At 39.0% G+C, this 27,955-nt stretch overlaps 1 protein-coding gene across 2 annotated transcripts in view; it reads left to right on the top strand.

The window, feature by feature from the left end:
• Positions 1–27,955, top strand: part of ADGRL4 (adhesion G protein-coupled receptor L4) — a 75,386-nt gene that overhangs the window by 10,485 nt on the left and 36,946 nt on the right. The window lies entirely within an intron of this gene.

The raw sequence follows: 27,955 nt of genomic DNA, 5'->3' as shown, positions 1-27,955 counted from the left end.
CACAGCAGAGGTGCGGGGGATTCTCCTTTGATCTGCCCACTGCAAGTGTGGCTGCTCATTTCGGGCCGAGACAGCTCTGTCCTGTGCTCTTTGCTGCTGTGCCAGGAGATGATACAGGAAAAGGGTCTCTAGTTGTGCTCTTCTGCATGCTGTTCCAGTGGCAGGGAGGAGAGAGCAGCACATGGGCTCCTCTGCCCTTGGACTGTTATTCCTGTGCATCCTCCTGCTTGAAAGGCCAGTTGTAACATTTAGGAACAGCAGCTATGCCACAAGGGACTCTGCTGGTGGGGTTTTGATTTAATATGTCTGCTTTATTTAACTGGGTTTCTGTCTTAGTTTAGACTTGTACAACTGTGACAGTCTAAAGTTGTCTATAAAATAGTGTGGCAGGGTGTCCCATTATTTTCCTTATTACTTAATGTTACACATTTGTTTGGTTGGCACAGGATCATGTTTTTTCAAAAAGGAAAATGAAAGCTCCTGAAAAGCCTTGACAATAAATGGTTATTTGTTCAAAACCAGCCGAGTCCAATCTTTGTTTATGTTAGTAGACTTCATGTAATGGTGTTGCAATAAAGAAAAATAGCTCTTCAGGATGTGCATTGGCTTTTATGTTTTATTTGTAATAAAAGCTATGCACATAGGCAGCAATCTACATAAGTTACACTGAAAGAGAACATAAGCATAGATGGTGACTTGCATGTTTATATATTTAATATTTATTTGTGGCAAAGTGTCTGAATCTCAGTTTTAAAGAATGTGAAATTAGGCTGAGGTATTGCAGTTTTCATTCCCAGAAATTTACCAGAGGAAGACTAAGAGAAAAGGTGAATTCATCCTGCACCAGGAGATGACTGCCTCTCTCCTGCCCCATCTGCACAGAGGAGCTGCAGGTCCATTCCCATGACCGTTGCCCTATCTTCTCATGCTCAGTCCCAGGTTGGGAGACAGTCCAGTGATCCTCACTGCCCTCCTAATGTTGTAATGGTTTTTGGGTATCCCCAAACTTCAAATGAGCTGAGGGCAGCATAGCCCTGGCTCACAGTTTGAGTCAGGAGTGTCATGGGGGTAGGGAGTTATTGTAGCAGTGATCTCTGCATTGCATTAAGGTCTTCATCACTGATCTCTGTAACATCAGAGGCTCTAAAAAAACGCCAGAGAAACTCTTCAGGATGTTGGCATGAACTGAAAGAGACATTCGGCTAAGCTCTGTGGGCCTAAATAGGAGCTCTGAGCCTTGCATTAGTTCTTTGTGGTGATAGGAAAGGAGTAGGTGGAAAATTGTATTAGAGTGGAGGCTTTGCCTTACTTTTTTGTCTTGAATAAATCATTTTGGTGGGTAGCATTGATACCAAGGAAGCTCTACCTTTTCAAAATCAGCCTGTAAGAAATTCAGAAGGGAGATCAGTGGAAACTGGAGGTACTCAGATGAACATGTTCGGGCCCTTTGTACCTATCCAAAACGTTTCATTATTTAGAGATATGATGAAGCATGCATCAATTCATAAATATGACCCACTGTGCAGTATAAAAATATCAATATTTCTGTCCCATTGTGTAAGGGATATCTGGTGCATACAGAAAGAATTTCATCTCCTTAACTACCACAGAGAAAATGGGAAAGGCAAATAGCCTTCAAAAGTGTATTGACTTGAAAGCAGAGATGAGGAGAAGTTTCTAAAACTTAACACAGCTTTTCATCTGCGCCAATCAAAATAGAAACTATGCGGGGTAACAGTTGTAAATGATGCAGAACTGTGATTTGGCTGCTTTTTTAGGGTTGTCACGCAATTCTTGGTACATTGATTTCACAAAGCTTTCATCACACTCAGTTCCATGGTTAAAATCTAGGAAATTCTTAGGAAAGCTGTCTTTAGAAAATGAGGTCACTTCAGGGGTGCATCATACAGCATCACTGCTCTCACAGCAGAAGCTATATATTCAGTCCTAGGTGTGTCAGGACACAGTGGTGGGCTACAGAAGTGTTGAGCTTCATTTGTATCATTTTGCACTTGAGGTCTGAAGCTTAGATGGATGTCAAAGGAGAGGCTGGGATAATATTTACACAGCTGTGGGCTGCAAAGAAAAGAACTGTTAACTGAACTTTTTGTACAACCTCTTGAATAAACAGGTAGTATGCTAATCCCCCCAAATGCTTCTTGTTGGAGGGGAAAGATGTGCTAAAAGGCCTCTGGGCTGTATTCTCTGTTCTCAGAGAAAGCTATTGCAGCTTTTATTAGCTGTAAAGTGCTCTTGAATTATTACTCTGGTTTTGGCCTTAGACTGATGAACATTCAGAAAACTTTTAACCTGACAATGGCACATTAACCTCAAGGAATGGCAGGCAGACAGCAGCATTCAAATTTGAGCTTGATATTCAAACTAGTAAGGGGTCTGTGCTGCAATATAAACATCTGGTTTTGAGTGCTGCAACAGAAAACCAAGTGCAGGACTATTGCTGCTTTCACTGGCAATGTGGTAAAAATAGTCTCTTGATACACCTGCTGCCTCTGTTCTTGTTGCAGTAAGCAACGGCAAGAGCATGGATGAGTACAGTAATGTATTTTATTATAGTTTCCTGCAGAAGGGGTGATGCTGATGACTTTCCTCCAACAGGGAGGTGACTTACGATTGACTCTTGCAAGCCACAATGGCTGTAGGACATAAAGCCACAGTTGGGGGTGGATTTTCCAAAGAAATATATGTTGAGCACTTTTGAACTGTCTGGCTTTATCCTAGGTGCCTGAAGGAGGACTGAGTTGTTTCAAAAGAATAATCCCAGTTGTGGGTGCTGAGCAATTGAAAATCTGTCCCTGAAGTGCTTTTTTTTTTTTCTATCATCTGTTGGCAGTTTGGGCTTTTGATTGATTTATTACTTTATTTTTAACTGCAAAGACCCTTTAATTAGGGAGGGGAACTATGTGAATGAGCTGGAGCTGCTGGTGGTAGCAGCTCCTTGCCGTCAGAGATTCGGTAATTAAATAAGTAGATAATATCCTCCTTATTGAGAAGATTTAGAAAATCATAAGGACTTTGCATTATTACAGTGTTTAACATCCGCAAATGGAGGAAAAAACCCCATAATGGCAATTTTCATTAGCTGCAATGCATGTGGAGGGCTCTTTTCCTTTCTTTGAACAGCCAAACACTGAACAATTCCTAAATCCCTCCTTGTTACTTATGTTTTCTTCTCGGTGGTTAAAAACCCCATAAAGAAGAAATTGAAGACTTGCTATTAAAATACTTGCTGACAGCTCCATTCAAAACATCCTTTCAAATAGTGCTATTGCATCATGATTCATCTGCTATTCTGATATAGTTGCTTTAACACAAGTACCTTCCTTCTTGGTTAGGGCCCATCTCTTTTCATTGGAAAATTCTTCCTTCAGACACTTTATTGAATCTCTGCTGTAAACAAGTCTGTCTCTGGTGTGGTACTGCTTGTGTTACAGAACGCATGTAACCCTCAAAAAAACACAGTAAGAGGCTTATGGGGGATGAAAAATGAAAGATCATCACAGCACAAGAAAGAAACCCTAGCCTGTTCCACCTAGTCACCTGGAGTATATAGGTGCAAGTGCCCTGTTCAATTAACATAAGAAGTCAGGGGTTCTGGCCCAGCATAAGGACCCCACATCCCTGCATGCTGCCCTGTTGGCTGCAGAGCTGGCACGCAGCACTGCGCTCCTCTGCGCTGGCTCTGCCGGGGCGAGATCTTTACCTGGTGTAAAGCAGCACAGCTCTACCGATTACAGCAGAGTTATGCAGCTCCCACCAGGTGAAGACCAAATCCAGGAACATCCTGGGGATTAAGTGGTCCCCAGTGAAGCAGGGGGAATTTCACTCTTGAAGCTTGAAGTTAGAATTATTTACAGTCACTTTAACAGGACAACAGCTGCTCTTTACCTAGAGATGAGCCAACAGCACTGAAAGAATTTGGATCTGAATTGCAGATGGATGGATTTCAATTTGATTCAAGTAGCTGGACTGCACAATTCTGTACTGTAAGCTCTCAAAGTCAGAGCTTGAGAGAAAAATCATTAATTTGGAAGCTGATACTCTGAAAGACTTTTATGAAGCAATATATTTTCATAGCAGACACAGATCAATTTAAAAGCAGTAATCAAGGGCCATGTGCTACGTGTTCACAGACAGAAAATGTAGAGAATCCAGCCAGAGCCAGACACTTAACATTCAGAGCATTCAGACTAGCACTGAGGATGTTGCCTCTATGGAAAATAATATGGTTCAGAAATAAAGTATTGTGAATTTGTGAGATAATCACAATGTCATGTAGATATAAAGGTGCTGCTGGATCACTGCCAGAAACAAGCTCAACATAACTTTTCTAGGCAAATTTGGGTTTAACTTCTGTACAAATTTTGGAGGAAGGAAAAGTATCTCCAAATATTCCACAGAAAAGATGTGTTCAATTATTGAGACAGAAGAGAAAATTATAATATAATAGAACCCATTTAAATGACTTTTAATAATCTTTAAAATGCATTCTCTAAATTCAAATTAACTACAGCAATTTTCATCAAATGAGACTCAGACCCGGGGATTTTTCCCTTGCCAGTCCTAAGAATTTTATGTGATGTAACATTCCCTTAAAAAAATAAAGCATCCACACACAACTGTTTTATGTCATGCAAGTAATAGCATTGTACAAAACCAAAATTTATATTTACTTGGATACTACTACAACTAAAGTCCTCCTGGAAATTTTTAACCTTGCTCCCTTAGTAGTCTCTTTTGGAATACTTATATGAAAAAATAGTAGCAAGTGGCAATGATAGATATTTTAAAAAGCTGATTCATTTAATCTCTTACAGCAGTCATTGACGGACTCTGCTCTGTGCCATGCCATGTCTGAAATCAGATCCTCAAGCATTCAGCATTTGTACTTGGAGCCAGACACATTTTTCACTTGTTTGCTGAAGTTGTCCTCTGTCATGACTTGAAGCAACCTGAAGGCATCTCCATGTGCATTACTTATGCCCTCTCAGGTTGATTTTTCTCCAGTTTTCCATATCAGTCTTTACCAGCCAGGAAGGAAAGTAGGGAATAATGAAATCTTTAATGGGGGGCTTTATTTTACCTGATGAGTTAAGGTTTTCTGTGGGAGTGACATTGAAGTGTACCTTTTGAACTCAGTTGTCTTCCACTAAATTAAAAAAAAAAAGTTTTTTAAAAAGTTGAACGTTTTGCCTATATAACTTGATGTGAAAAGTTATACTGTAAATTCACATATACTGAAGAATCCACATGGAAGGGTAATTTTACTTTGGATTGGGCCATGAAAATAATTTGACCTTGAGTTTGCATTTCCCTAGCCATCAAAGTCAAGCAAACTCGAGATGTAAAATGGTAGGAAGTCAGATCTCTACAGTTACAGGTCTTGTGGAATGGTTTTTTTACTGCAAGTATTCCAAAGCATTTTTATGTGAGATGTTCCTATCTATTTTGCTTGGCTTCATTTTGAACAACATAATGTTATCTTAAGAGGCAAAATTTTATTTGAACTGAAGAGTCTGGTTAGACCTACAGTCTATTTAGATTTTTCTACTCCTTGGGCTATACATTAGTAGGGAAAGATTCTTTATAAAAGAACATGCGTACATAGATCATAGTGTCTATGTACATTTAAAAGGCATTGAAACTATCTGAATTCCTTTAATCTATATAAAAGGTCCAAAACCTTAATTCACCAAATTTAGATCCATATCCAATTCATCATGCAAATGTGTCCTGCAAATGGAAAAGAAATAAATAAAAATATGCTGTAGTTAAACACTCTACAATAGTTTCACTAAAATAGATTAGGACAATGGAATACTTTCACAGGTTTTTCCATAGCACACAGAGCCTAGTGCTTGAAAAAAAAATCTTTTTTCATTCTGTAATGTGGGATCTATTAGGCAGCTGCTGCAAATAGCTAGAGAATTTATTTTGTTTTTACACCTCTAAGCAGATTCAATTTGGGGGAGTTGAGTTGCTTGTGGAGAGTGAAATTCTTGAAAGAGTTTATTACCTCTGTGTCAGTTTTTACTACTTCTGTTCTCTTCAGGTTAATAGTGTAAGTAAACAAGGTATACAAAGAAAACAGCAAGATTTTTACCACTGATTTCTCCTCAGAAAAGTGACATAATATAGTGATGTGAAGACAGATGACTTTGTATTACATTGCTATATGCTACTCCATTGCATGTAACCAGACAAAATCTTAGAAAATCCCAAACATTGAATTAGAAAATGAGAGTGAAGCCTTTTCTGGGATCTTTTGGGGAAATGTCATAATTAATAATTATCTCCTAGCTGGTTTTGTTGCTATTTCTCTGCTCCAGCCTTTGACAAACCAGATGTAAGCTGCTTTTGGCTGATATGTCAGTGGGCTCCCGTTATTATCAGGTGGGACATAAAACCCTCTCTCACATATTTGTATAGGTAGATCTGGTCACTGACTCTTCCTATTCCCATCCTCTCTGCTTTCCCTCTCTATAATATCTCTGTCCTGATTGGTGTTAACAACATCTAGTAATTTAGTATCGTCTGTGAATTTAATTCTCAGGCTGTACATCTCTTTTTCCAGGGTATTAATAAATATGTAAAATAAAACTGGGCTTAACACCAACTCCTGTGGCAACCCAACTGGATACCTCTTCACAGCTCAGCGCAGTGCTGTTTGTCATGACTCATTATCCTTTGTTTACATTCCTTCAGCCAGTTTTCAATCCACATGACAGCATTTTTATCCAAGACATTATAAATTATTTTTCTAATAAGAATTTGTGAGCCACTGTATCAAATGCTATACTACAGCCCAGATATACTGCAGCCACTCTGTTCCTTCTGTACACTAACCCAGAAAGTGATGAAGAAACAATTACATTTGTCTGGCATGATCTGTTCTTTGAAAATACAAACTATTGGTCATGCTTCCCCTGTTGTTCCAGATGATGTTTACACTCATAATATTTATTCCATTATTTTAGAAGAGATTGAGAGCAGTCATACCAGAAGATAACTGCAGGTTCACTCTCCCTCTCTTCTCCTTTCTCTTGGAAGACTTTGAGCAGTTGCTGAGATTCACACCTAGGGTTTTAAGGCAAAGTGGGCAGTATATCCCAAGTGCACACCCTTCAGCAATGAGGCATTGCATGTGAGGAGTACCACCAGAGCACAAGGAATAGGCAATACAGTCAGAGAGAAAGGACAGAAAGGTATGACATGGCTGTTAGGAGGCAGAGGACTGTCATGATGGTCTGAACAGAAGAAAGGAGCAGGGGAAGTCAAAGAGAGTGTCAACACTGGGAGTCAATTTGACAGGGGAATTCTGGAGCTGTCTGCTCTAGGGGAGGATCCTTAAAATGTCATTCATTCAGTGATTTTATCCGGTGTTGTATAAACCAGGAGTCATGCCTTGCTATCTTTCATAGTAATTCCTGTGCTGCTGTTTGCATCCCATGCCACTTGGGGCTTTGGAAAACAATTTAAAAAATAATCCAGTCTCTCTGTATGAATTCAGATGTAGGCATCATGTTTGTGCACTGTGCAGTTTGTGTCTGTAGCCCATCTCTTCTCATGCCATCTGGGCCATGTGGATTATTGGGGACAGGAGCTTCTGCTCTTGTAACCCCATGGTCGGGGCTGGTCCCTTACTCAAAATAGAAATACATGGACAGACCTTGCACTGGCTTTACCAAGAGCTATTCTTGCCTGAGAACAGCAGGATCACACCAAGGATCAAATCGTCTTTGTGGAGGGATTACATTTCCTGCCAAATATGTGACATGGTTCAGTTTCAAGCACATACAGAATAAATCTGTGACAAGACAGACATTTAACTGTGGCTTAGTACCCAGGACTGTCATGGGAGACAGCTCTTAGCATCTGATCTAGCAAGATCTTCTGGTCAATGTCTGCATGACCTTGGGATCCAGCTCTTTAAATAATTTCTAGGGATGGTGTCTAATGAAGTTTTAGTACTAATTTATATATACCACACAAATGTGGATTCATACAGTTAAATTATATTGTGAGATGACCCTGGAGAAGCCACTTCTAAAGAAACTAGTTTTCCTTTCTGCCAGCTCTTGTTACTGCTCTGCAAATCTTTACTATCTTCTATGTGTCACTTACCTATGCTTATCCTTGGACTTTAAAACACATTCATTAAAGAGATAACAGGTTTCATTTTGTATATCATTAAGGATTATCCTGTGAAAACAATGCTACCGAAAATATGTGATGGCTGACTTATAAGGAATGTGTGGACACTTTGTACATATTACAGAAATTTTAGTCCAGCAGCTCCTAAGACTATCCACTTAGGAAAGCATGTGGAATAGTATAATGAGATTTTTTCCTTATATAACTATGAAACAAAAGAAAGAAAAAAAGGGGGGAAAATGACAAGGAAGTTTTAAAACAGATATGTGAACCTTAAAGATTTTGCACCACTTTTCTCCTCTGGAATTAAAGAATGTTTAAAGTAGAGTAACTTGGGGAATGTCAGCATGGCTATATGATCCCAGGATCTAAGCCATACTTCAAGATTTCACAGATTGGAATAATGCTCTCATGAATAAAATAATGCAGGATAAAGTGGTGTTTATGATTTCTTTTCTCAGCAGATTAGCTATGTACATCTTGTAACACAGGCTGGCTCTGTAGAATATCAAGCACAGCAAGAGACCTGTTAGAAAATGAATTACATTACCCAGACAAAGCAATATCAGAAATGTCCCAGAGTCTACACTATCTTAATGTTGATTTAAAATCATATATTCATATTACCTTTTTATGTCTAGTAAAGCAATGTGATGGAGCCTTTCTTTTGCCAAAGTTGTATTATCCCATTTCTCTGAGTTAGGTAAACTGTAATGTGTCTGCTTTACAGATGGATAAATTTAGCATAAAGAGAAGGAAGCCATTGTTTTCAGTCAAGAATGCCTAAATGTAAGCGCTTTCATCTATATTGGCCATCCATAGTGGCAGTGGCTCTGAAAATGAGCCCCTTTCCATTCATTTATATGACAGATTATTTTACTTTAAACAATTCTTGGGTAAAATACATTAGGCATCCCTAGGGCAGGAACTTGAAATCAAGACTCCTGCATGAAGACACTATCTGCCTGGCTGGAGACAGGTGCTCATGGGCTCGGGATGATTGAATTGCTTTTGCCAACTGGAGTAGCGTCAGTAGGAGGGATCGGGGATGTTTCTGATGAGGTACTGCCTGCGGCTGGGTGATTAGGGTGCTTTTCAAGACCAGGGGAGAGTGGCTTTGTTTAGGACTGCCTTTAAACTCCTGAACGCTAAAACACTGTTTATGAAGAGAACGTTGCCACTACCTCCTTCTCTTTCTACTTTTCTTCTTCCTGTGTTTGAATAAAAGTGACTGCAGCTGCCTTGAGCATAGTGCAGGTTCCCATAGGTGTGTTAGGCATATTATGTTTATAGGGCCCCATCCCCTTGGCAAAGAGTTCCCAGTTGAATTGAGGCATAGCTAAAAAATAGAGACTGGGCTGGTTATCACTGGCAGGGTCAAGGCAGTCCCGAGCATATCAGGGAGCACAACACAGGCATTTGTCAAAGTCCTGCTTTTGGTGCCAAAATCCTCTTGTCAAACTGTGACTAAAGAAGTAAGTAGTCACAGAGCAAGGAATTAGAGTACCCCAGTCAGTAGCCAGTCTTTTCCAGCCAACATTCTGATAAATGTTGTATAAATTATAGTATAATATAAATTATAGGCATATAAATTACAACTTGTAGCATGGAATATTGGACCTGCTGGGGGTTTTAGCCTGAATGTATGGCATAGCCAGCATACTGTTTCCATCATTTTAATAACCTTTATAGAGCAGGTGGCTGATGCAGTTAATGCTGCTATCATTTTTCTTTCCTTGTGTGATTTGCTGTGATGACAGTTCCGTCGTTTCATTTTGAGTATTTAAGGCTATTAGGAAGCATTTTCAGGCAATCATCTAGTATAGCTATTTTCAAGCATGCCTAAAGCGTATATGGAGTCACCCCCTTTCACACTGCATATTTCTAAATAAGTATATGACATGTTCTGTGTTAATCTGTGGAAAAACTATGGACAAGATCACCAGCTGTGATAAACTGCATAACTTAATTCAGTTAGGTAGAGTTATGCCCTTATGTTCCAGATGGGGATCAAGACCAACATCTTACAACTGCAAAGATTTCAAAGATGTGAAACATTTCTAAGATCATTGAAATATATATTTTGCATTTCAAAGATAAAATACAGAAACCAATATGTCATCAAACCATTTAATTTCCTTCCAAGTTTGAGAGTAAATTGACAAGAGATCAGCAATTGGCAGGAGAACAAATGAAACATATTGAAAGAGCCAATTTACTAGTATCGAGGGAGGCAGATGTGTCAGTTTTACATCTGCTCAAGCAAAGTCCATGTTGCTGTTTTTTCCCCTCCTCCTTTTAAAAAATATTTTATTATCTAAAGGTTTAGTTATTAGATAACTGAATAATCCTTTATAAGTGACCAAGGAGAACTCTGTTCATTGAAGAGCCCCTTTCATCACCATGCTGTGATTCTGGCAGTTGCAGTTCGTTTGTGGAAGTTTCTGATTTTTTCCCAGAACTTGTCACACCTGACACACACCAGATTTCAATTGCAGCTGAGTAGTTTCCTGGGCCCCAATACTCCAGATGCCAATTTACTACCTCTTTCTTGAACTAGCTATTAAAAGGGAAGGAAATGGAAAGAGCACTGAGATTTCCACTGACAGTCTACTTCAGAATATAGGCAGGTATCATGGCAATAAGCAGCAGAAGGAGAAAAAAAGAAGGCAAGGGTAAGTGTTTCCATGTTTTTAAATGCAGACAGCAAGGTGGGACCCTTATATAGCTACTTTCCCTGTGAAGCAGGTAGGCAGTCATGAGTTAAGTCTGTCAATAGGTGTTAGTCAGAGCTGTAAGTCTGAAGTGTGGCAGTAGGTGTTGTTTGAAGGAACACGTATGGATAATGAAATGAGTAATTCTCTGCCCTTGATTTTCCCAGTAACTATTTGCTAGTCTCTATTCTTTTTATTGTTAGCTTATCATGTCAAATTCTTGTGAGGAGGATTTTTAAAACATGTTAATAAAATGAGGTAGCACAATTATGTAATTCTTAATATTTTATTAATTTTGAAGAGGTTGGATATGTGGTATACCCAGGGTGTGTATGCAAAATTGGAATACTAAAGAATTTAATGAGAGAACCACTAGAATTTAATGAGTGGGACCACTGGATTTGCAGAAGCTTTGTTGCCAGGTTATACAACTGTGAATCAGATCTCAGGTGTATGTGTAGCCTGCAAACTGGAAACATAAAAATGTGATTTTATTTAAAATAGTGTTGCTAGGAGTTCGAAACATGAATTTTGTTTTGTCTTGTGTAACCTTTGAGTATCAGAGTTGTTAATGTGACTTCAGAATTAAAACTTTAAGTAAAAATATACTGAATATTGTGAAAGTATTCATTCCACATACTGAAGGCATTTCTAAAGTACTGAGTACTGTAGTCTTGAGGTGCCCATTGATGCTTAAAAATAACAAGTAATTCTGCTCAAAATAGACTATCACAACCCTCTTTCTTGGCCACAATTTTTATCTTGAATTCCATGCTAGAAATTTTTTTCCGTGGGGAAGAATCTTTGCTTTAGGGAAGGATTTGGTCTGCTTGAGAAAGATGTGTTAGTTACTGCAAGGAGAGCATCCATTGACTGGGCTGGAGTACCACCTCTCCGTATCTCCAGGCCATCTCCAGTGCTCAGCAATGGGACCACTGAGCTTATAAACAAGAATGTGCAATGTAGAACTTCTCTGTGATATCAAAAAAGGTATTCAAGGTTAAATCTCACAACTAGCTGAATCCATGACAGAATATCCTTTTTAGGTCCGCTTGTTAGTGGAGAAACAAGGTACTCTTCTAACTATGCAACTTACTCTTGCACCATCCTTCACTCAAAGCAAAAACATTCTGGAGAGCAGTGCTTGAAAGGAAGTTTCAGTTTGTTTCATTTCTTAGGATTCGTTATTTGGTTTACATTTACCCAAACAAGATCAAGGTGCCAAATGAGTTCATATTGCTATCGAAATACATGTCACCTTTGGGAGTGTGAGTCTGTTTTGTTTAAATCAAAACAGACAAGGTAGAAGAAAGGATTTTGTAGATGGGGAACTGAGACAAAGGCAGGTTAAGTGATTCCCCAGGCTTCCACCCACAGTCTATAGCAAAGTCAATAAATGAAAATGAAACCTGTAAGTCTCTCAAGGTCACATCTTCAAGGGTGCATCCAGCTTACAACCTCCAGTTGTGAAGGTGGCTTCAGGAACATAGACGGAGGTGGAAAATCAGGAGACTACTGTGTAAAGGGAGGAGCAGGATCTGCCTTCCAAGAGAAGAAAGAGCAAGATATATCTGAAAAAATGTGGCAGAACTCACCTGGAATTACTTGGGGGAGAGGGGTTGGGTTGTCATTATGTCAGGGCTGTTGGATTCAGTGCCAGTGAAAATGCCTCTTGACTCCCTAGAGGCATATTTTATGTGTAGAACTATGAAGGTCAATAGAGATGCCTGTATTTGCCAGAACAGTTTACACTTGCCTACTTTGCCCTTTGTTATCAGGGGCAACGTCTTGCTGAGTACCCACCAAAGATGAGATATCCTGCTGGGCTGATGACTTCTAATTGTGCTGCTCCCATTATCATTCCAACAACATCCCTCAGCAAAAATTGGTGTGCTAAAGCACTGCTGACATAAAAGATGTGGACGGTATTTTTCATGCAGTCTATTGGAGAGTCCACAGCCTTTCCCTGTGCTTAGTATAGATGGGAAGTCTTTGGTAGCAGCTGGCAAATGTTGAATTATTAAATTGTGTCTACAGCACTTCATATAATTATTGCCCAAGTGATAGTACAGTGAGATAAGCCTGGTGTCGACAAGCAGACTTTTCTACCTTCAGAGTTTGGTTAACAGGCTCGCTGTTTTGAAATTCAGGAGGAGTCCACTCTGAGGAAGGATTTAAATAGAAAATTAAATGGGTTTGCATATTGCTCTGTATGACAGATTTTTTTTTGTTAGCCTTCAAAGTCTGCATGATCTAACCAAGCATGTGGAAGTAAGATACATATTTTTGAGTGCTATAATAGTTGTTATTGTGGAGAAGAGTTAAATATAAGCAGTTACCCCAAATTTTATTTTAATCCACAGAATATTTAGTGGTTTAATAATACTGTATGTGGAGGCAGGAGAAGAGAGATGGCTGAAATAGTTTTTGGGTGTCTTCTCAATTGGCTGTCTATTCAGAGGGAATTCACTCTCCAGTGATCTTTTCTTCCTCAAGGAAACAAATGTAGACAAGAGATGACTCCACAATTATGTCTTGACTAGAAATAACTGTGGCAGAAACTCTGTTTGCTCTTCCCATCTCTTTCTGATAAAGTGCAATTAGTATACCCCTTGCCTCTCTCCAAGATGTTTGTAGGCAGTGTTATTGTGAAGGAACATAAGCTGCCACCACAGCAGTTCTTTAAACATGCAGTTGAAAACGACAGCTCTACTATGGTGACAGAAAACATCAAAGCAACAAAACACACTATTTTATCTGATGGGGGTAACAATATCTCAGCTAATAAAATGGCTGTCATCCCTGCCCATTGTATAGATAAGGAAGCTGAGGATGTTTGGATGCTCTTTGTTGGTACGCCAAGTTGCAATTACCCTATGACAGAGCCCTTCTGGGCTATGATTGATGAAACATTTTGAGGGCGAAAGCGCTTCAATAAGTGAATTTCATTGCGAGCAATGTCATCATCGAATCAACAATGGTTGGCAAAAACAAAACCACTTTGAGTAGAACTAGAAAAACATGGCCTTATTTAATCTGCCTGGGATGTCCTTGCCACATTCATTTATTTGTATTGTATGTTGGATGTAAACAAGTCTAATTCTGAAGTTCTTATGTTGACCTTTTCTGGCACTGACATCAAAGTACTGTCTGCAATAAAGATGAGAAGACTTTAAAGGCTTCAGTGGCTTGTCAGAGTAGGGTATGTTTAAACATAAAACAACACAACAGTGCAGCCTTTGGCTAAAACAGGCACTGAGTGAAGTTCTAAAGAAACTTGTTGCTCCTCAAGAAACCCATCATTATCTTGGAGTTTAATGGCTTAAAACTGGACCTGCTTAGAAAATAATCTTTGCTTCTTTCCTGGGCCTTAACTCACAGGGTTGAGTTAAGGCCTCTAACTTGCCTCTGACAGATGTAACATGGATGTTGCCAGTTAAGAGGAAAGAAATGCCCTCTCCTTACTCAAATTTCTGAGTCAGCCTTTCCAAAGCATGGCTTTACCCTTTTTCCAACAGTGTGTGCTGCTGTCCCATTCCCCAACATGCCCTTTTCCCTGTCTTCAGCTGTCCCCTATTCCAGATCTTTCAATGAGTCTCTGAAGGAGATCCTGGAGATGACTTCATGGTGCCTGACCTGGAGCCAAGGCAGCTAGAGTAAGAATTTAAGCTCTAATCCAGTATCTTCATATTTAACAGCTTGGCCATTTTAAAATAAATGTTTTTTAAACACTACTTTTCTCTGTGCATATCTGTATTTAGATTTGAGATGTAAACCTACTCCACTTGACTGAATAAACAAAATAAATATTTAATACTTACTGTAACATAAAGTTTGCAACAAATCCAAGCTCAGAGAACCTTTCCCAGCAAACTATTCTGGGATCTTCAGTATCTTGACTGAGCTGGGACTTCTGGAGCAAAACTAAGGATATCCTATAGAACTGCCTGTGCTGATACATCAAGAGATGGGTGCAGAGGGCAAAAGGCAATGACTTTTTTTAATGAATAAAACATTTGATACATGATGTCATAGTTTTCCTGGATTAAAAATAAAGTAACAGTCTTTACTGCTGCTTTTTGCTAAACCAGTTTCTTGTCCAACACTTTAAAAAATGATGCTTGCAGCGCTTCTCCACATATCTAATAAATGGCCCAATTTTCAGGGATACTTAACGTGTTGTAGAAATCTACCCAGTGCTTCTGCAAGTTCAGTCTATTTGATAATCAAGATGTTTATCTTGATTATGTTTGCTTGAACTTAGATTTAGGCACTTACTTTGAGAGGTTTATTTCAATAAATGAAAAGCAGCTACATTCTTTTTTTGAGTGATTTGCTTGGGAAACAAGTTTTTAGCATTTCCAACCGAGAGCTTTGCAGATGAGTAATAATTGGAAAAATACTAGTGAAGGTTTCTGCAGGGCCTCCCTCTCTGACAGATCCTCAGTATGGCAGTCCGTGGAAATCTGCTTACATGCATTTATTCAGTACCTTATGACAATCTCCCTTTTCTGTGGCTTCTGCTCTCTTAGTATGTAAATTACACCCCTCGCTTTAATCAGTGGCAACAGTGTTTTCTCTGTGTTTTGTAATTGGGACTTTGTCTCCAAGTGTCTGCTGAGCTGACACAGTGCAGTACTGAATAAACCATGTCAAGCAATAGCAAGCAGTGTGGCTCTGCAGCATGCTGCTATGTCCAGGCTAATAGAGACTGTGTTTAAAAGGCTAATTAGCCTGGCTATTGAGCAGCACTAACTGCCTGCAGTACAACCTGCCTCGGAGCTCGGTGCAGCCCTCCATTGAGGCATACATGCATATCTCCAGTTGCTGGAAAATACACAGTGTTTATACAACATATCTACACCCTCCTGCCTGTCACTACTCCCAGGGATAAAATGCACATAATAACAGTTTTTGTGGCAGGTTGTATTATGGTAGGCAAACTTAAAAGTGTTTTCAGTTCTGACTTGTGCCATGTTTCAACATTATTCCCTGTTATAAGTATTACTTCTGTCCAAACTGTAGATATGTTTTTAATGGAACTTTCATATTTTTGCCTACTAAGCATGTTTCATATCTTTGGGATAATAAAGTCCTTAGCCCCTGTATCTAAGAATAAACACCTTCACTAGAAAACGACAAAGTGACAAAATGACAAAATTACTGTGGACAACAGTAATTATGAATGAACAGAATATTTCAACCTGGTATGTAATAACTATTGAAGAGCAGAGCAGTTGGTGTAGTCAGCAAGGGAAGTCACTTTAGAGTAAATTAGGATGCTATATGCTCTTCTCACATTCAAAATCCATTAAGGAACCTGAGTGGGTTAACTTGTTCTGCCACTTGTCATGGAGCTAAAGTTTGCCAGATTGTATGCTCTTTCTGGACCGTTCTTTCTATCAAGACCATTTGGCATGAGAAGACCATGGACTACATCACTTCAAAGCTGTAGAATTCAGGAGGGGGAGATGAAACAGGAAATACGGCCTTTAGAGCAGTCTGGGTTTTGGAAGATGTTGCTCCAGAAAGGAAGAGGGCTATATATTTTCAAATTAGTAAATTCCATTAAGATGATATCTGAGTATTATATGGTAAATGACTATGATTACCCAAAAATCTGCAATCCTTTAACTGAGTCTGAGAAGTACCAGAGACCAAACTCCTGAGTTTTATAACCTCTAATTCCACTTGCATCACTACATTTAGCTTTAATTCATATCAGAGGGAAAAAAAAAAAGTGGGGGGCAAATGACACAGGACAACACCAAACACTGAAAGTTTTTATAGTGACTTTTGTTATTAGAAACTAACTGCTGGGGTCAGTCTCTGAGAATATCACTGTCAGTAGTTAAGATATTTACACTATGGAGTTAAATACTTACAACATTGACAGTAGCTGGAAATACTTCAGTGGTTATTGTTGAAGTCATTAGTCTAAGCTGAAGTAATGCTGGCATGTTTTCCCTCTGGGTAGAATTCCTCAGTCTAATTGTCTCCTCCTTGCCAGACCATATTTGATATCTTCAGGTTTGGAGACTGGATGTTTTCCAGTAATTAATGGCTTTTCCCAGTTATAGATTGAAATTATTTCCTTTTGTGAATTAGTTTATTATCCAGTAGTGAAGCTATTGAATTCCAGAGCATTCAAATAGGATAACTTACAAATAGAGCTAATATAAAAAACACAATGTCACTAAGCCACAGGAAAGCTATGTTGGCCACTATAGAATATGGTTAGTTCACATGTAATGTTTGACAAGAATGAAACAGTATTGACTTTAAAAATAAAATAAATATTTAAAAAAAAAAAATCTATTATTTGCTATTGGTGTTATCTTCTTTTAATGATCTAACCTTAATATTAACTTAGAGCAATATAGATCTATGCATCTCATAGACTAGCATTAGGTCACCTCATCTAACCTCCTGAATAGTACTGGCAATCAAATTTCATCAAGCTACTCTTGTCTTGAGTACTGTAACTTAGGTTTGACAAAAGTACATCATGAACTCATCGTCTCTGATGCCCAGAGTAGACTCCTTAAAGTATTTTGTCCACTCAGAGCTTAATTAGCCTGTGGTTTCAGAAATCAATGAATACTGTTCCACAATGGAAAAAAATAACTTCTGTAGTCACTGTTATATGGCCTTCCATGTTATTTGAGCTATTACTTCGCTCAAAGCAATTTCACCACATCTTTTATTGTATTCTGCTTTTTACATCCAAAATGGAACATAATGCAGATCTCAAAGCTAAAAGCAAGAAATATTTTTAATACTGTTTCAGATATGTTACAGCAAATTATTTTTCAAAGGACAAAATTTATTGAAGATAATATAGTACAACTACACCTGCACTTCATAATGTACCACCTATTAAGTAGCAGATTCAAGAGCATGAAGAGGGACTTCTAGTTAAACAATGATGAGCCCAGCTGTCCCTTCTATATATGGATCTGTCCCTGTTGCCCAAATAAAGATTTCCTACTAAAGCTCTTAAATCATGTTATATCATGATTTAGCAAAAACCTTTTCAGTAGAGTTCAGTTTTTCATTTTCCTTCCAAATATGCTGCTAAAGTGGTAAATGTAAACTGACAGAGTTTATCTCCCCAGGGCCAGGAAGGTAGTCTGGAAACATGAGACCTAGGAACTCATGTTCATACTGACTTCCATCCTTGTGTTTCACTGGCCATTAGATGGGGTATTGTTGAAGAAGCCAGACATATCACAACCTGAGAGTGATGACCCTTGTGTAACTGGCTGTAGGAGACACCCATCTAGTAGCTGGTGGGAATTAGATACGGATGGAATAATCCTGATATGATTATACTGCCTTTCTTTAGATGCATTTAACATCTGTTGGATGCAGTTCAGACAGATCCCAAGATTTAGTGCATGGTAGCACACAATCTCTTTGCAGCTACTGGGGAACTACTTTCTCTGTATAAGAAGACGGTTTATAGATTCTGATATAATATGCAAAAGAAAGTTTGGATTTAGACAAATACCAGAATGTGCCATATGGAGTTTTTGTATTTTGGTTCAGAAAGTTCTGCAAACAGAGTTTTTAGAAATTAGTGTTGGAAATAACAAGAACCAGGTGCACTGGGAATCAAACAACAACTTTGAGTCTTATTTTACTAAATGCTATTATACAGTGGCTACTGGAGTATTGGGGGGATATGTGTACACAGCATAAATAATGACATTTATTTATATAAACTGAAGAAAGGGTTAAACAACGTAATCAAGATTTCAGCCTCACATTCTGATACATCTATTTTCGTGGTGCCAATTCTATGCCAATGTTATGGTAAATGGAAAATGCAATGGGAAGTCTGCAAGCAATTATGGTGCAGATATTGTCTGGCTATAAGGTTTGGTTTCATGGGGTTTTTTGGGTTTTTTTAAATACAGTTCTCTTTGTAGTGCTGAAACAGAACTTCTACTTGGGTTGCCCATTCAGTTGTTCAGGGGGCATAGTCATCCACTGGCAAATCCCTCTCAGTAAGGGACTGCTGTGCTGCTTGCTTTCCCTTAAACAAAAATATTCTAATTGTGCATGTGGTGTTTTACTTTCCAGTTAAAGGATGAGTTTCCGTGAAAACAAGTTAGTTAGCAACAAAAGTGAAAGCTGGATTGGGAATGATGTTATTTAATAACAAGGAAGTTTCTAAAACCCTTCTGCTGGTAGCATTCAGGAAAAACATTGACACCTACATACTGCTGGCAGTTCCAATCCGGCATATTCCTATTCAGCTGCACTTTACCTTGTTTAAATTCCATGTTTTTGAAGGAGGCAAACCAAGAAACATGATGTGTCTCAATTACATTCTGTCTAATCCTTGAGTAGTAAGATTGCCAAAGGGTGTCTGCCAGGATGTTGAGGTTGAATCTTTGTAATTAGAGCTGTGTGGGGTTGGGAAAGGAAGAGCAATGTGGTCTTCATTCTTGACTTCTTCTCTTGGCAGGTTTTGCCCCTTTGCTTCTATAAAAGCAAAGATGTAGGTTAATGGGAGTTACTCCTTGGACATTAGTGAGTTTGAGGTCAGGCCCTGTTATGGAAACAGACTTTTCACACACTTAAACATGAGTATGTTCTCTTCACTCAGAAGTAAATGGAGAAACAGTTCTGCTATTTCAGAGCCTGCCACAAGAAGGAGTGATGGAGCAGGTCAGCTGGGGAAAAGCCTTCAGAATTAGAGATGAACCTGAGCTTGCTCTTTAGTTCAAACACACCTGTCTGCCCACTCTAGAGAGGAATTCAGCAATTGGATCTTCGTTTCTGGCTCCCAAATGTGTAATATGAACCACCCCAAACAAAATGACGGTCAACTTCAATTAAAAGTACCTTTAACATACAACTAGCTCTGTGCCTGGATTATTTTAGTTACTTTATAAATCATTACAGAGCTCCATGTACTCCCTGATTTGTGTTCACCACCATGTGCCATCTGTTCGATGAACTCGCATGCCTCACCGTGTCACTGGCATTAAATACTTGAAACAGCCTGTTGTGCTCTGCGGGGGGCTCCCAGAGCAGCAAGCACAGTGACAATCCTCCACGAGCACCTGGGTGCTTCCAGCCCTGGCTCCCCAGCAGAGTGGGAATGCCGTGCTACTGCTGCCACATGGTGTTCAAGACCCCAGAATTTGGTCTTGTGTGACTGAACGATAAGTCCATATCCTGACAGAGAACAGAGCTATTTCTTATCACAGTCTTTGATGCATGCTTATAGCAAGTCCGATAAAGCTCATCAGATAATGCTTAATGTTCCTCTGCCTCATTCAAGCTGTGTTGTCTCTCACTTACCCCCTTTTTTCACATCTTGTTTTCCCATACCATGATGGCGCCATAGTGGTTTTCATATATAAGCTGTAAAGTGGTGATGCATTTCCTGGCTGTGTTTTCTGAATAAATATCTTTTTTGTTTTGAAATTTGGGAAACTGCTGCCTGGAAACTTTTCTTCCCCCTCGATCAAACTGATTGCTAAGCTGTTTTCCTTCTGTCTTATCTCTTGCTTGGGACTAAAATGTTTAGATTTGAGTGGTGACATCTCACTCGTTCACATCCTGTCAGTTGGGAGACGGGCTGTTTGAGTTCGCAGTATGACTAACCAGGAGTTGCGTATGACTGGAACTGAAAATGGAATTATTGTTTTATCCCCTCCTATTCAGTGTCTATAACCCAGTTTTCCTGCGAATTCATCCAGTTATCACTCCTCACCTCCAAAGTCACTCTGATCACTCCAGCAGGCCATCTTCATCCTGGATTTTTTTCATTTTGCTGTCTCTGACATTACTCTGCTACAGTCGTTCTCTTTCTTTAGCTTTTCATTTTAACAGCTCATCAAGCTAGGTGCTCAGCTGGTGAATTAATGCCACCTTCCTAGGAGGAAGGCAGAAGGGAAGCCTGGAGTGTTCTAGGTGCAAGGAGGTTATGGTCTGCTTCCCTGAAGAGTGAGTGGCAGCTCCCAGTCCCCAGTGCCTGAGCTGTAATGTGGGTTGTGCTCTTCACCTGCACCCTTGACAGGTACCCTGAGACCTTGCTTACCACATCAGCAGGGGATGCCTGACCAGCTTTGAGTTTTGCCTGTAATAGAAGGGGTGAATCTTCATAGAACAGGTCTTCCTCTCATGACCCACTCAGGGAAGGGGTGTCAGCCAGACAATAAATAACTAATTGGGGGTTTGGACATCCAAACTGAAGCTCCTCACTTGCAGCTGCATAACTCTGAAGGTTTCTTGTTGAGTCTCTGCTGGTCAGTGCAGGTCTGAGATCTCCTTGGGGGGAGTGGAGGGGATGTATTGCTGCTGTCTGCAGTGTATGTAGACCCCTTGGTCTACAGAGGAGGTGGGGGGAAGTGCTGGGCAAAAGGTGGGACAGGGCCACTTAACAAGTATCTATTCCCCCCTTTCCCTCTGACCACCGTGTTCTTTTTTTATTCTCAAATTCCTGCAGATGTTTGTATGGGTAAATGGTTTGCTTCTAGCCAAGGACTAGCACTCTTTAAGATTCCCCCCACCCTGATTCTTCACATATGATTGTTCACAAATTATAGATTTTGGTTTTTTGATACTTCAACTGTTGAAGAGGCAGGTTGTTCTTTGTGCCTAAGCAAATGACAATTTCATCACTAGCACTTACCCAATAATACATGCTTTTCATGTTTAATTTGTAATGTCTGAAAATACCAGCAAGAGGTGAGGAAAGCACTTTAGATAATATTAACCTCTCCAAACCTTGTCCATTCTCTGAAACTCAACCTAAGTGTGTTTTGAATATGTAGAAACATGCCTTTCCTTCTTTTAGAATTTTCTGCCCTGCTCCTTAAACCAGGACTAAGGGAATTTTTTATTGTGAGGCTCTTTAGTGTAGCCAGACAAGAAAGAACTGCTGATCTGAAATCATCTCTGCATATACACATAGCCTGTGAAGAATGTGGGAGAAAATATTTGTTTGCTGAACTAAGGAATTTTAGGAGTCCAGCTAACTGCAGAGCATTCAAGTTCAAACCAGTTAAAAACTCCTGCCAAGCTATAAAAACACCCCTAGAAGTCATTGTGAAAAGCTCTTGCAAGGAGGTAGAGAGTTATGAAATTTTAGCAAGACAGAGCTTGCAGTGGCAAGATTTCCCATGCAGCAACTGCATGGTCCCCTGCCCCAGTGTAGGACAAAGATGAATCGGGCCTATTATGAAAGCAATTCATATTTAAATGAGATTTCCAGCCCAGTTCTGCAGTCTCAAGTGGTTTTTCTAAGCATCTGCTCTTTCATGCTGATTTAGACCAAACTTGAATGCTGAATCTTTGGAGAATCATAAACAAATTGTGTTAAATTACCATTAATGGAAACTCATCACAAGGAAGGAAAGGCAAGGTTGTTAATGGTATTGCTGTTCTTAACTCAGGCTGTGATGGCTGTAGATGCACAGTCCTGCAGCACATAAGTAATGTATGTAAGATCACCCACTGTTCTGAGACCTCCAGACAAGCTAAGCACAGCAGGGTGAGTAGCACTGGAATTTATTTTACAGGAAGCCTTTCATTTACTTGCTTTTGAGGGGTTAAGTGAGGCACTTCAAGTACTGTTCTCCCATGAGGGTTACACTAGGGAAGGGTAGTTTTAGTTTCCCCCAGGGGCTCCATAGCAGCTTTGGCAGCAGAGGCTGCTGTCGAAAGAGAACAGCCGGATGCAATGAATCAATGTATTCCCCAGCTGCTCCGGCTGCGTTTCCTTCCTACCCAGTGCTGTCCACTTCTCAGACTACTGTGCCTGATACTGGTCCCCAGCCCTGTGCTGCCACTGCTGTTCTTGATAGAAGGGCATGCCCCAGAGGCCTCCAACCTTGGTTTCAAAAGGCCTGGATTGGGGCAAAATTAATTGTTGATGTTTTAATTGCTTCTTTTTACGTCATCTGGGCAAGGCACTGAATAGACTGTGAATGTATTGTAGTATACCATAATGGCCTCAGTGTGAGCTCCTTATGGTCCTTAGTAACATCAAGCATTCATTAAATATATGAAAATCACACCATCATGCCTGTGCTTGTTCAGGTGTGGCTTTGGGAAAAGTCAGGTTGTCAAACTCAAGCTGTGGTCAAGAGTTTTTAATTTGTTAAAATCCTTGTCTGGAAAGTCAAGGTGTCAAAAGAGTTCACCTGCAACAGCCAGATTTCTGCTGCCCTAGGAAGTCTTTTGCCTCTTTGGCCAGCCTGGCTGGTTATCCAGGTCAGAGCCCACAAAGGATCCGGGCCACAGCACAGATTACCCTGTGTGAGGAGCCAGGACTGCGGGCTCTGACAAAGAAGCAGAGGAACAAGAGCCTCAAGTGTTCTAACTGTAGCAAGACCCAAGTAGAAGGCCTTGGGAGATGTAGGTCTGACTGGCAGATTTTGATTCAAGACTTTGGGAATTCCAGCTCTTCTGCAGAAGAGCCAAAAGCATGGAAGTCAAGGGCTGAGCTTCCAGGCTGTGCAGTTCCATGGCAGGCTTTCCATGTGGCAGACTCCCAGGTGGTAAACTCCTGCAGCCATAGGCTGTCCCACCTCAGGTGGCTCTCACCAGTGACCAAACTCCAAGTTCAACGTTGCTAGTTTTCCAATCAGTTGACTCACTGATTAATAAATTAATAACATCAGCCTGACTGGTATCAATTTAATTCAGTGACAGAGAGCCCAGAATATATTCTATATCTATACAGATTCACTTCTGTAGAAATCTCATTTTGCATGGATTCGTGAGGACTGAAAATACAGTGATCGTTCTGTTTAACTTTGGTAATTTCAGCCTTGTTTGTTGAAGTGAAGGGAGAAGCTATTTACTTGAAAATTTACAAAGGAAAAAAAGACAAACTTCTGTGTGATTGTGAATCAATATGACAAGTTTCACCCCAAAACTAACTCTTCATATTGTATGTCATCATATCATCAAAAAGTCTACCATGAAGATGTACCCAGTGCAATGGAAATTCTTCAAAGCTGTTTGGATAAATCCACTGCCATAATACTTTCTCTCATGATATTTTTCATGTAAAATATGTAAACAGTATTACAAAAACTTATATCTAAAACTGATAGTTCAAAGCACTTTCTCATGCTTGTCACAATAATAACAAATTATGTCATTTTGTAGCTGTAGTTGCCCTGGTGTTTTCTTATTGTATGATTTTATAACCACCCAGTATTAAAACAGCATATATGACAGGGTAAAACTTGCCCTTTAGAAAGGATATAGAATATGATAGAAGAAATTTTCTCTATCCTTTTTCCTAAAAATCTTATCAGATCCCACTAGCTTCCAACTGCATCATGGCCTTATGATCCACAAATCATTCTTTCTTTTTGTTTTAAAGTTTCTAAAAATTGAATGCTCTTTATACAAAAAATGTATTCTATCAATACTAAACAAAATTCATACCCACTTTCCTTAATGAACAAAGTTACCTGATGTAAAAGAGTGATCGTTTAAACACCAGATCCAATTTATAGCCCTCTGTGACAGGGGAAGACTTCCATCAATGCCCGAACTTCTTAATGGAGCTACTCAATCCTAAACCAATAGTGTTCTCATATTATTGAACACAAACAGTTTCAGTATAGAATTACCATCCTCAATTCAAAATGGAGTTTGAAAGGGGTATATCTTTTCAGGTTTTTTTCTGCTTTTGAAGATCCTTATATATTTTCAAGAGACTAGTAGAGATATGATTACATGCAGCTAGTAGTTGATTCCATCTAATGATAATTACATTTATGTACAGTAAAATACATGGTAGCTGGATTTTTAAGATGAAAATGGAGAATTGGTTTTATTTTGCACCTGTATCATGTAAACATTCTACCAATATTCAGATACATATAAATACATATTCCTGTATCCTCCCATATTTGGGTTCTTTAACACATTTCCTAGGAAACTATTTATAACCTTCCTTACATTGTGATTTTTAATAATGAGATTTTAGAGCAATACAAATATCATAGAACTGCCATCTTAAAAAAAAAAAAAACACAAAACAACAAAACCAAAAAACACCTGCTCTAAACAAAAAAAACCAAAAAAAAATCAAAACAAAACAAAACTGCTCCCCAGCCCCAGACTGTCATTTCTTAGGACAGTTCAGCTATTCAGGACATGTCTTGTGTATCAAACATACTTGAATGCCCCATTACCTTTTAGCCACAGTAATTAACCTTGTCATTTGGCCAATCTTGTCTCTAAAAGTCCAAATTTTTCATCAGTTGCTGAGGAAAAAAGAAAAAAAAATCTTTAAAGGATTGTGCATTCCTGAAATACTGCCTGCAGTGTTCAATATGTATCTGTGCCAGCAGTGAATGCACATACCATAATTAAATTAAGTAACAACAAAGCAGGTAGATTATACATTTGCTGTCATTTAAAGTATCCTCTTTGTATAGACAGAAAATTTTCTTAAAAAACAAGTGAACAAAAAAAAAAACCTGCAAAGATGCAAAACGTTTTTCCATGTATAAATCCTGTTGTTTTTTTCCTGATGTCCTTTAAATCACAAATCCAGTAATATTATAAATCATGTAGAATTTGAAAAATGACTTAAGCTCCTGGGCTTCACATTGAACTGCTGTCTGAAAAAAAAAAAAAAATCAAGTTGTTTATACAGAGAACTAGAAGATATTTTTGCCATCATTGTTGATCTTGTAAAATATTTTGTGTGAAAGTAAGCAGATTAAATACATCTAGTCAAACTGTATATGAAATTCCTTTTTTCCTTGAAAACTTGTTCCTCGCTTGCCTTTCTCATTAACTCAGTAGTTTTCCATGGCAAGCACCACCCTGGACCTACTTACGTCAGTGACTTTTATGCCATTAATTTCAATGGAAGCAGGATGTGGTCCAGTAAATTATCCCTCAGCATGGTCTGCTCAGTATTACATTAGACCATGGGAATAGTGAAAAGAAAGCTCCTTATGAATTTAACTCTTAAAATATTCATTCTTGTGTTTTTGATATAAGTTATTCTTCTTCAATATTCTAAGGGTTTCTCAAATTATCCGAAAGGTGCACTCAATAGGCAAGCCTCCTAAGCCTATATAGTCACCATTAAACCCCTTACAGACATTCTAAATATTGAGGAGAAACACCAATAATCCAGTAAATTTAATTAGGCATAATTGTAAAGAATGTATTGATGACCACTGCATGAGTCTTTTTAATATTGCTTATAAACTCCTTGGACCACCTGAAAAAGGTAATATAGCTGGATTTTGAGGACTATAGTTGAGCTCCTAGAAAACAAATCCAAAAGTTCTTGCATGTAGCCTGTAGCTTTTCTCTCCTTAGTTCTGTTATTCCTCTACTTTGAATGAAGTCCTGCAGTCACCAGTGTCCTACTTCTCATCTTCCATGACTTCCATGACTCCCATGAGCTTTCCAAAGTCAACACATATTGTTTTCTAGGATCTAGAATACTTTCCCAAGACCAAGTTTACTTGGCAGCTAAAACAGGGTAGTCCACTTCCTTTTGTCATGAAATACCAGGATCTGGGAGCAAACTGGGCTTGCAAAAGAGCCAAACAGACACACACAAATTGGATTTGAAGAAGTGGACCTTGTTACTAAGATTTGTAAAGTGTCCTGGGGCCTGGTCTCTGCAGTGTCATGTGCCAAACTGGATTTTTCATATTCTCAGGCTTTGCTTTTGGGCTTGGACCAACACCACATCTTTTTCCTCCCTATCATAATTCTACTTAAAATGATTTGGTTTTACTTTGACATTGTTATGATCCAAATCATGCACCTTCTCTGCTGTAGTCTCATGAATACCAAAGCTGTAGAATAAATGTTGTTGATGTGTGTTGGCCAAGTGCTCTTATACTTGGATTTCTCATTAAATTACATTCAATTTTAGTTATAATGAGCATAATCCATTTGATACTGTTGACCTAAATTCCCCTGAGAAAAGCTGCAGTTCTGAATTGATATTTGCATCTCTGAGTCAACTGAGTAACATTCAAAATCACGTCAGACTTCAAATCTGAAAAATGGCCTGTTCTAGGGTTATGCTGGAGGTTGTGACTAAGTTATATTGCAGAAATGTATTCCTGCAATGCTTTACGGCTCTTGGTGTAATTTAATCTTACCACTGCCCTAGATTACATGACATTTTACTTATCTGTACCCTATCTATGTAAACACCTTATGAGAACACTGACCATCAGGAAAGCAGAAGTACCTTTCTGAAACTCATCCTTGGGCATCTCTTCTGAAATCATATTTCTTTTCCCTGTCACACTCCTTAATCATTCCTCTTCTACAATAAATTGTTATTTCTCTCCCTGTTGGAATTCTTTCCTGTCATTCATCATGTTATGAGTACCTTCTGCTTGAGAACAGGAACAAAATCCCAGTAGACTTCAGGAAGCCTTTAACTCTTTTCCTTTCTCACGATGTAGAAAATAGAGAACTCCACTCAGTGTCATCTTCTTTGGGAGAGTTTCATTGATTGGTTTGTTTCAGAGTTTTGGAGTGCTTTGGGAGAAATGGGCTATTTGGAAAGATGGAATTATCACTATTGTGAGTGTTACTCTCAGTTCGATAAGTAGAGTGTCTGGATAAGGAAGCTTTTGAAATTTTTCTTAAGTTTGGTCTGAAAATTATTTAATAGACAGCAGGGACCTTGGAATATTCTGGAGAGGAAACAGTTTTATTGAGTCATTGCAGAAGATCAACTATATAGTTCAAAGCATGAGTTTATGATTTCATTTGACCTTTGATCAAGCTAGCTGGATCCCCATGCTCATAGTGATAGCACGTGCAGAGTCTCTGCAGAGGTGAAGTAGTCTTAAAACGTGTGTATATAATTCCTTTTTCTTGTATCTCGGGTAGCATGGAATTAACCCTGTAAAATAGATCATGTAAATTTGCAGATACAGAAATGATGGCTTGCACAGCAATTGCTAAGAGGTAAAGATCAAGCCACAAATCTTGCTTATCTGTTTGTTAAGATCTTTGGGATAACTAAGAAAAAACAACATACTTGAAGATTCAAATCAGTCATTAGGACAAATTTTGTAAGTTTGTGG

The sequence above is a fragment of the Strix aluco genome, chromosome 8, assembly GCF_031877795.1.
Source record: "Strix aluco isolate bStrAlu1 chromosome 8, bStrAlu1.hap1, whole genome shotgun sequence".
NCBI lineage: Eukaryota > Metazoa > Chordata > Aves > Strigiformes > Strigidae > Strix > Strix aluco.
Note: the sequence above shows the minus strand (reverse complement) of the source record. Positions and strands in the feature narration are given on the sequence as shown.